We start from the raw sequence: 10,930 nt of genomic DNA, 5'->3' as shown, positions 1-10,930 counted from the left end.
TTTCTTTTGCTTACCACATTGTGCTGGCTTAAACCTATTTAAAGAGTGGTGTGCAGATTTGCTAACGAAGCCAAATCCAACGCCATGCAACATTCGGGAGTCACACAGTTCTAAAGGCTGTAAGTCCAAGAGGAGAGCGTCAGCATGGTTGAGTTCTGACGTGGACCCTCTGCTGGGCTGCATGCCGCTGACTTCTGGTTGTCTCCTCATATGACAGAGAACAGAGAGAGCCACAGTTGTTGATCATTGTTTCTGCTGGCTATTTTTTGGTTCCGAAATTCAAGAGGCATGCGGACAAATCACGGTGCGGAAGACTGGGGTTAGGCTGAGATTCAGTGATGGTTATGTACAAATTAGCAAGCTGAAGACAAAATATTGCAAGCCTTGGCTTCTCGGAGGAGAGATTTGTTCCAGTACAAAGGCGAATTGGGAGAGGAGCTTAGACAGAGAGATTCCCCAAAGTTTGGAGCTGATGCTCTCCAAACACTAGTCTTACTCTCCGTTGGGCTCCCAGGCTGAGCAGGATATCAGGAACTTGCAGTTTGTTAAATCTGGCTACTGAAAAGTCATTCTGGGGTTAACACTCAAGGACAGGAGAGAACTGTACAAGGCCTGGCTATCTCGAGAGCACACTACACAGTTAACAGGCTGAGTCCCCTGCCTTCTAGCCCTGCAAGATATCACATTTCCTCTGTATTATGTTCTATTTTAATCACACGCCATCTGGCCTTGATAAAACCCTACCGGTGTCCTATTCTGAGACAAATGTCTGCAAAACCCAAGACCTGTTTTGTGTCACTGGATGCTTAGCAACCCTTTGAAGAATGGGTCGTCCCAGTCCTTCTTTAAATGGGGTTCGAGGAATATCTGCATGGGACAGCATCCTCTGGGGTGCTTGCTGGAAATGCAGATAACTTAGGTCTTACTTCAAGCTTCCTAAATCAGGATCTCTAGGATGGGTTCTGGGAGCATGTATTTTAAAGCGATCTGATCCTGCACTCCTCACACTTAAAATCCTCGAATGACTTCCCATCTCTTCTAGGAAAAAAAACAAAACTGTATATTTCCATGGCCTGTGAGGTCCTACATGATCTGAACTCTGCCTACTTATGTCCCATGAGGCTGTGGCTTCGTTTCTCAGCTCATTACCAAAATAGCCTCTTGTCTGTCTCTCATAGTTCTCTCCTTCCACAGGACCTTTGCACATGCTCTTCACCTAGCCTGGAATAAATTTCCTTCTCTACTTAACCTAGAGACCAATTATCATTTAGGTCTTAGCTCTGGAGTCCCCTGTGGGTCATATTCCTTTATTACTTGTTGCCCAATGCTGGGCTTTCTCACACTAAATCCACAAGGCGTAATATAATGCCTGACACATAGGAAATGCTCAATACGTATTTATTGAATGAAAAAAAAAAAAATCATCCAGTCTCATGATTTTAAGTCCCCTCTACTAGCTAGTGACTCCAAAATTTATATCTTCAATTCTAACAGACTTCTCTAAAACCGAACTCTCGATCCAGTTTTCGCCATCTCAGAGAGTGATATCATCATTTACCCAGTTGCTTAGGGCCCCAAACTTGGTGTCATCCTTGACTCTCTCTGTCTCTCACCCCATATTTGATCCATTTGCAATTCCTACAGCTTCCTTTCAAAATATTTTTGGAAATCTCACTTGTCACCTGCTCCACTGCTATCGTGTTAGCCCCAAGCCATCAGCATTTCTCAACAAGACTGACTTCTGTAGTCATTTTCTGAAGGAAACTCTTAGGTCTGTGGAAGTAAATGAAACCATTTGAATGAGAACAAACACTATCTATACCTGGCAATTTCTATAATAAGGAGTCAGCCCCCATCACATACATTTGTCAGAGACCCAAAGGCAGGCAGGGGAATGGGAAAAGTTTATGATGAATAATGAAACACTTCTGTTTTGCTTGATTGGAGGTTGTTGGCAATGGCAAAAAGGAAGTGGGTCTATGGCCATGCCACCCTGAACAAGCCCAATCCCGTCTGATTTCGGAAGCTAAGCAGGGTCGGGCCTGGTTAGTACTTGGATGGGAGACCACCTAGGAAGACCAGGTGCTATAGGCATAAAAAATAAAAAATAAGGGATTATAAAATGACAAGGTCCTTGCAATCTGTGAGGTCAACCAAGGGTTGCCTGGCCTAAAAAAAAAAAAGAAAAAGAAAAAGAAAAAGAAATAAGAAAAGAAAAAGGAAATGGCCTAACTAGAAGCAGAGGATCCTACATGCTTGGTCCAGGGAGGATATATTTGCCTTTCTCTGACTGGTCCTGAGTGGGAAGCAGTGGCAGTATTATGGAAGCTGGCAGTCTCTCACTAAGTTCTTACTATTTGGGGCCAATTACTGCAAAAGTTGCAGTTTGGCTTCCTGGACTGCTTGTTGCAGAGGGTGTGGGTCAGAGTTCTACTTTTATATGGTATGACTATTGTCCACCATTGGTATATTCAGTCTCTCAGGTTGATGGGGAGCTTCTGTGACTACTTGGGTATTCTCCCTTTACTGGGGATCAGAGAAGCTTTGTTATAAGTTTTGGAGTACAAGAGAATGGATAGGTAGGTCTATATGAAGGCATGTGGGTATCCAATGAGTACCTTTCCGAAGAGTCTGAAGATATGAATTCAGCTGAAAGCTGGGGATTGAGGCAGGGGTAAGGTCAGAGGAAGAAGTTGAAGACAGGATTCAGTCTCACACTTAATGCCCCCTAAACAGTTCAACTCTGGCCCCTAAGTCCTAAGTTTTCAAGACCCACCTTCTTTAGAAAAAAAAAAATCTATTGTTTCTTGGATAGAGTACAGCAAAATGGTCACAGATTCCCCTATCCTGATATACATTCTCCTGTGCAATTCATTCCATCAACCAGTGGAGTCCATCTCCTCACCTCCTGAATCTAGGTTGGTTTTGTGATTTGCTTTGATCAATAGAAAGTGGAAGAAGTGTCATTATTCAACTTTTGAGGTTAATTCTTAAAAGACCCTACATGTTGTTGGTACAATGCTCAGAGACCAACATGTAAAGAAGCCAGTCTAGCCCCCAGGAACATGAGAGAACACATGGAGGAGAGCAGAGGCATCCTAGCCAGAAACCAGCACTAAATGCCAGATCCATAAGGGAAGCCACGTTGGGCCTTGTAGCCCAGACAGTCTTCCAGTTGATAAAGGTATATGAGTGAGCTCAGCTCAGAGCAACAGAGGAAATTTCAGTCAATGCATAAAATTATGAGAAATAATAGATTGTTGTTGCTTTGAACCACTGAGTTCTGGGGATGGTAGGTTGTTATGTGGTGGCAGGTAATTAAAGCATTCCTCAAGAATGCCCTTAGAGAAGCAAACATCAAACGCATATCACAGTTTCTTTAAACCATATTCTACCTTTCAAGATGAGGTCTAGTAAATGCGCTCTTCTTATCTCGATGCATAGTTATTAACTAGGTGTACTGTCCACATGGCCCCTCAGCTTAATTTAGTTGTAGGCATAAAATGGTAGGTCCGGTGTTCAAAAGAGCTGCTTCCCTTCAGGCATCCCCCACAGAATCACAGGGCCATTGTATTCAGCAAGGAGGAGCAGAGTCTGCAGGTAGAGGAGTGTGGACTTGGAGAAATCAGGTTCCCTTGGTACACAGATCAGAGGCTCTCATTTACTGGGCACTTCCGGCATGCTTGGCCCTGTGCTGGGCTCTGAAGAGCCAGGTCATAAAGCTTCACTCTGCCTGAGGATTTCCCAGCATTCTGGGAGGAGTGTGGCACCTGACTTGGTCCCTCGGGACTTCCGTTTGGCCTCCTCTTTCCCCAAGGTTTGGAGCTCCCTTAGGGAGGGAGGGTCCTGTTTATTTCCTCAGGTTCTAATTCCATCCGATCTCTGTGTGAGGGAGAGAAATCTGTGGTGGTTTTAAGGCAAGTTTGCAAATTCTCCTTCAAAAGATGGAGTCAGATTTCTTATCCTTTGTGTATAGGCCAACCATAAGGACTCACTTCTAATACACAGACTATAGTAAAAGTGATGTTGTGTGACTTCCAAGTGTAGGTCATGAAAAGTAATAGAGCCTCTACCTGGACTCTCTTTGGTGCTCAGAGCCTCCATGTAAGATGTATGGCTACTCTGAAACTACTGTACTGGAGGGATCAGGTACTAGAAGTTACTATACTGGAGAGACAGAAAGAGATGTCTGAGGAGCTCCAGCTGTTGGATCTTCCCAGCCCTGACACCAAGACTTATAGATGAAGAAGCCTTTGAGATGACTCCACTCCCAGCTACTAATCTGAGCACAAATGCATGAGAGACAAACCTTTGTAAGTGCCACCTAGCTGAGCTCAGTCAGCCCCCAGACCTGTGAAATAGCATCGTAATAAATTGCATTTGCTGTTTACAGCACTAAATTTGGGCTGGCTTTTACATAGCAATAGGTAACACCTCACTTTCTTACTTCTTGGCTGGTGTTTTTTTGGATCGCCACTCAACTAAACTACTTGTCTTTGAAGACTTGTTTCGAATAGGTACTCATGTGGAGAGGGGTGCATATAAAATATTTTGCCATATAAAAGAATTCTATTCTTGGAAGAAATAGAGAACACCTTTTTAAGATAATTCAAACTTTCCCAACCATTTTAGAAAAAATCAAATCCTACTGCCTAAAGTGTCCACTGTATATAACGAATGAATGTCTCTTCTATGCATCTAGAACGGTACCATCTTTGGCAGAATGGAAAAAATAGTGCTTCTCATATTTCAGTGAGCACATGGATTACCTGGAGATCTTGCCAAAATGGAAATCCTGAACCAGTAGGTTTGGGGTGCAGTAGTTCTCAAATTATGATCTTTTGACCATCAGCATCAGCATCACCTGGGAACTGCTTAGAGCTGTAAATTCACTCCAGGCTTAGTGAATCGAAAATTCTGTATTTTAACAAAACTTCCAGGTGATTTTGATGCAGCTGAAGTTTGAGAAACTTTGTTCATAAGTGTTAGTGCAAATCTGAATGAGCTTCTAAAAATACCAAAATGCAGGGAGATAAGAAATCTGCTGGAAATGGGGAGGAGAGGCAGTGGACTGGCAGCACGATGTGTAGTTCACAGGTTAGAACATTTCTCCAAGTATAATAATTCAGCCTGAACAGGAAGCCGGCCTTTTTCTACCTATATTATAGGATACTGGTGGTTATATTTTGTCGCCTACTAAAACTTCTCATGACTTAATGGGTTCCAAAGACTGTGTTCCATTCCAATCTTCATTCCAGAGGTGACCAGATAACTTCCTGTTATTGCTTTTCAAGCACCTCCTGCAGTGAGATATGAGCCTCCTGCCTCACCTTCCTCATTTGCATGTAGAATAACTTTTAACAAGGATGATTCAGCTTTCCAACACTTGGCCTGCCTCCCTCCCCTCTGCTTCCCCACACTGTAACCTGCATGCCAAACAGAGTCCAGAGGGAGCACATTAAATGCATGGGGAAGCAATGTCATAAAGGCAAGGAGTCCCAACCAACCTCGTCTTGCTTGTAATTGGCACAGTATACAATTTTAATGAAAAAAATTACAGACATCTAGTTTCCTGTATGGCTAAACATTAATGGTTTCAGACACCTGAGACCCTTCAATATACTGCAAAGTCATAATGCCTAAATCTAGGACTGTAATGGCACTCAGTAGTGCTAGAATATCATCAGGAAAAAATTGTGCTTCTTACAACACAGAGAAGTGGTGGGAGAGTGGAGCTTATTTTTTCTCTTAATCTGGAGGAAGTGCATTGAATTACTTTCCTGGGTGCTTCTCCAGTATTGTAGCCTAGGCTGTAGGTGCCCTGAAGCTTGCTTACTGTAAAGGCCTTTGACTCTGTTTGAGCTTGTGTTTGTTTGTTTGTTTGTTTGGTCCAGAGGGAGCACGCTTAGCCCCGGGCACGGAGCATCTGAAATATCTGGAGATAATGTTCCCAGAAGCAACACTCAACCAATGACAGGTGGGGAAGTAGTAGGTAAATTCTCCCAATGCCCTCATTTCTTGTTTGGGACCGCTGAGGAGGGTCCTGCAGTCCCCCTCAGAGCACCCCAGTAGAACTGCACTCAATAACCCACTGTGGGAACTGGCTCAATAACCCTCCTTTTATCACCTTATTTCTCTTCCCAGCTCACTTTCTTACTCCTTTGTGTTTTTCTTGGCTCACCACTCAACTAAACTACTTATCTTTGAATACCTGTCTTAGGGTCTGTTTCTGGGAAAACTAAGACATACTAAGACAAGGAAAACAAAAAATATTTTAGGTGGGATGCCCAATGAGGGAAAGGGACAGATTTTACTATTTGTTATAAATAAAAAGCAAACATCATTAGATTCAAGTAGATTGTATTAATGAGTTCATCCATTTATTTGTTACCACGCATTAATTGGGCACCTGCTGTATGCTAGCCACTGTCCTCATAGAGTTTAAATCTAGTTTTGACTTTAAGATCCATAAATACTTCAACCCCAAATGAAAATGTGGTTAAAGGATATTCAAATCAAAGGGTTATAAGAGTCTGAGGAAAGAAAAAAAAATTGTACTGGCAGTCAGAGGGCTTTGCAAGGTGGATAAGAAAGGATTTTACCAGAGGTGAGACTTATGTGAGGAAGTAGGAGAGTGAAGGTATGTCTGGGGAGGGGGAGAAGTTTTGTCTACCTAGAGCCAAGCGTATGCCTAGTGAGGGTGCGGCATGATCCTAAGAGGTCTGGAATACCAGTTTAATGCATTCGAACTATCTTGTGTCAAAAGGAGGGAGCTCTTAAAGAGTTTTGAGCAAGAGAGTGATATAGTCAGAGCTGGACACTGGAAAGCTTGATCTGATTCTATTTTATGAACTAGAGGGTAAGAATGGGCTAAAGAGGCACATTACAAAACTGGCATATTTTTAGTGCATGTGTACTTTTCAACAAGTTACATACATGATCTTAATACAAATATAAAATAAACATGTGAAAGAATTTATTGAACACATTTGGGAACCAGTAATATGTTAAAATGAATTCAAATGAGAATTTGAAGAACAATACTTTACGACAGTCAACAATAACAACTAAAAGTCTGAAGTGAGCTTGTTCATAGACGTGAAATTGGTTGCTTATCATTTTTACTACCAAAAATCAATTGTCTCTCTACCAGGAAAAATTTGTATTTGTCATCATCATTTGCTTTGCTTTCAGGCAAAAATCATTTGCATTGCTTTCAGTTTTCTACAAGTTAGCTTCAACCCCTACAGAGTTGTAAAACACACTGATCAATAGAAAGCCAATCAAAGGTGCACTCCCAACATAACTCTTGAAAGAATGCCCAGTAATCTCTTTTGACTATTTTCAAGAGCAGAATAATTTTTCTTGACAATCTCCCTCTTTGTAATTGTAAATAATCTGTGAAGATTATTTATGATCAGAGAAAAAGCTGCTCTTATTAGGTTTGGCCTGATCCTTTAAGAGATGCAACCAGAGTGTTAAACAACCACATAGGCTTCCTTGAGTTTGCTTTGCAAGTCTAGAGCCACCCAGTATTGGGAAACTATATTGAGTTGGAATCTCAAGTTAGATTTTGAAAAGTCTCTACTAGGGTAATCCCCCCTTATCTGCAGGGGATATGTTCCAAGACCCTCAATAGATGCTTGAAACCAGGATAGTACCAAATCCTATATATACTATGTTTTTCCTATACATACATTTCTATGATAAAGTTTAATTTATAAATTAGGCAAAGTAAGAGATTAACAACAACAACAAATAATAAAATAGAACAATTACAATAATATACTATAATGAAAGTTATGTGAATGTGGTCTTTCTCTCAAAATATCTTATTGTACTGTACTTACCTTTTCATTTAATGGGAGCACTTTACAACTTTTCTTTGGAATATCTGAATTCCCAGCATCACTACTTTGCAGTTTGGGGCCATTATTAAGTAAAATAAGAGTTACTTGAACACAAGCATTGCGATACCACATAACAGACATGGCTACTAAGTTACTCACGAAGGAAGAATATGGTTTTCTGTTTGTTTGTTTTGTCCAGAGGGAGCATGCTTGGCTCTGTGCATGGCTGGGGCTATGTATGTATGGCATGGATGGCTGGACAAAGAGATGATTCCCTTCCCAGGAAGGACTGAGTGAGAGCATGAGATTTTGTCACGCTACCCAGAACAGTGCATAATTCAAAATTTATAAATTGTTTATTTCTGGAATTTTCTGTTTAATATTTTTGAACCACAGTTGACTGCAGGTATCTGAAACCTTGGAAAGCGAAATTGTAAATAGGTGAGGGAACTACTGTATTTTCTTTCCTATCTTGAGGCTTGTGAACTAAGTTTAAGAAACTCTATCCACCAGATTTAACCTGGAGAACCTGTAAATTTGGTAAATTCCTCTCTTCTTGAGGTCCCCTCATTTTTCTAAGCTTCCTGGCCCCCAAGGAAGTGACCGTTACCACTTTTAAGTCTGGGACCTCATCAACCAAACAGTAGGCCAGTTTTCTTAGGAGAGCTTTGTGAGCGTTGGCTTGTATTTAAAGTCAAACCCTTAATAGAGGGTTGGTGGTAGGTGACTGGGTATAAAAATGGCTTCTAGGTATACTGATGTGATAATTCGTTGATTGCTCAGTATGCAGGAAAACCTGACCTGATTCAAAATCTTACAGTGCATATGTTAAAAAAAAAACAGGATAATTTCCTAATTTGACAGTAATTGTAAAAACTTATATAACTTTACTAATAATAAGCAGTAAAGATAAAAGAAACCTTTTAAAGCTGTCAATAATAATAAATTTTAATCAATCATGATAGAGAAGAGAATAGACTAATGGTGGGGTTCAGGACACACTACCCCCAAACTGTCGCCTTGGCATATTGAATATCTTAAACTGAAAGAGTGAGCAATCTGACCTCCCCCACCTCGCCCTTTTCTCCTGAAAGAGGTCATAAAATCCCCACGTGAAAGATGTTTTCCCTGTACCAGGTGGAAGATTTTCTTATCACCAGAGACAGGGAATTAGGAATGAGTAATCTGTACAAACAAACCTTATTCGACTAATCCTTATCTTCCTAGTTAGGACAGCGACCCCTACAGGTCAGAGACCTTCAAATTGAGATCCTTCTGCCCAGTGTCGCTCACACCAATAAAACGAGCCTACTGTGTTCGATAAAGCAGATCGGAAATTTTATTATTTAATCAAAGAAGGGAGAAAGGCAAGTTCATGGCCTACAGATTTTTTGTCTCGGAATTTGGGAAATCAGGAAAGTCTTAAAGGGTTGAAGAAAAGTAGGAGGGTTCAGGGATAGAGATTTCTGAGAAAGGGTGGAGCGTTCTTGTGATTTCAGGGGAGCATGCGCAGTTTCCAAACATGCTTGGAACATTGCTGGCCATACATCACGATGTCATTTTAACAGTTAAATCTCCACCCCTGGGCGTGGTATTTAGTATGCTAATGAAGAAAAGTTCCTCAAATGGTCACCTGGGAAGGGGTTCTGGTCACCATCTTGGCTCTTTCTAGGATGAACGGATTTCTTAGCTGTGGTCATTGGGTTTGTTGCTAGTCCAGGAATTGCCACTTTTTCTTGATGAATTCAGCCTGCTTTTGTCAGAGGATATGTTGGAAAGAAGACAAGAAAACATAAGTTTAAGGATTAACTAATAATGTGGTGGTATAACCAGCGACAGTTACTTCTTCACCATTTACTACCCCAGCCCAAACCCCACGGCCTTGTCAATTCTTCATAAATTTATTATTTCTTTGTCTAAAAGGTATAAAAGCTTTCTGCTCTGGTCTCTTCTTCGGGTCTTCATTTTCTTGTGAAGGTTCCCATGTACATACAGAAATTTAAAATTTGTATGCTTTTCTCCTGTTAATGTATTTGTCAGTTTAATGTTCTAATGTTCAGATCCAGAAAGGGACTCTAAGAAAGTTGAGAAATATTTTTTCCTCACTGTTCTAGCTTTTTATTTTCTCTGTGGGAAATGATGTTATAAAATTGTCATCCGAAAAGAGATAAAAGAATCCTCCAAACTGTAGGGGAAAAAAGAAAAACCACTATAGAAGTATGGTGAGCAGTTAATTAATAAAAATATACTTTTTTTCTTGATTTTATGATGTTTGTGGTATTTGTCAGAATATTTATATTTTTGTGTTGTGATCTATTTCATAATTTTAAAGAAATATTAATATTTGTGCCTTGTTTTTTATACATTTTCTTAGTCTTCTAGAAGCTTCGGGCCCTTGAAAATTGGGTCCAGCCCTTCAGAGTACATGCCACACCCTCCCCTCTGAGGCCTAAACGCTTCCAAAAACCTCCCCGTGAGCCAGGATGTGGATGCCTGGCTCAGAGATCTGTCCTTGTTTCTGCTTAAAAAGAAGTCTCTCTTTTGCTATTTTTCCAGGGACTTGCTCTCATCTGCTCTTCCCAGACTGATTTGTTTAAGTTCTATGGTTTCCAAAGCTTAAGAAGTGCTTTCGGCTTTAAGCAGCTTCTGTTTATTCCTCTATCTACAAAAAATCCCCGAGGCAAAGAAATAATAAGGATCTGGACACCTGTTTGGAACTTGTGGAGAGGCTTGTGAAAACCCACAAAAGGATATCTCAGTGATCCTGCTACACGAGATACTATGATTGCTCAAATTGTTTTAATAGTCCTATCTGCCTTTGACTGTATGTAGATGCATTTATATAAAAATTAAGCAGTACTATCGATCATGTTTTGAGTTGAGGGACAAGAATGTCCATTTAGAGCTGAAGAGTGATGCTGGTAGCTGCCCAGGTGAGACATTCCATGTCTTTGCTATTCAGACAGTCCTAAAGAAAAAGCAACAGGAACCCCAGCAAGTCCTGGGGTTGCTCCCACACGCTGCCATATGCTTTCAGATGGGAGCCTAAATAGCGATGGCAAGGGAAGGTTAACGTGAGA

The 10,930-nt window shown here is 40.9% G+C and overlaps 1 non-coding gene across 1 annotated transcript; it reads left to right on the top strand.

Annotated features, from left to right (window-relative positions):
- The first annotated feature begins 1,975 nt into the window (after positions 1-1,975).
- Positions 1,976-2,094, top strand: LOC112476028. The gene has a single exon (XR_003044943.1). It is a non-coding gene; the product is annotated as a 5S ribosomal RNA (ribosomal RNA).
- The last annotated feature ends 8,836 nt before the right edge of the window (positions 2,095-10,930 follow it).

Source organism: Pteropus alecto, unplaced genomic scaffold (assembly GCF_000325575.1).
Source record: "Pteropus alecto unplaced genomic scaffold, ASM32557v1 scaffold92, whole genome shotgun sequence".
Lineage (NCBI taxonomy): Eukaryota > Metazoa > Chordata > Mammalia > Chiroptera > Pteropodidae > Pteropus > Pteropus alecto.
This window is presented reverse-complemented; position numbering and strand designations above follow the sequence as displayed.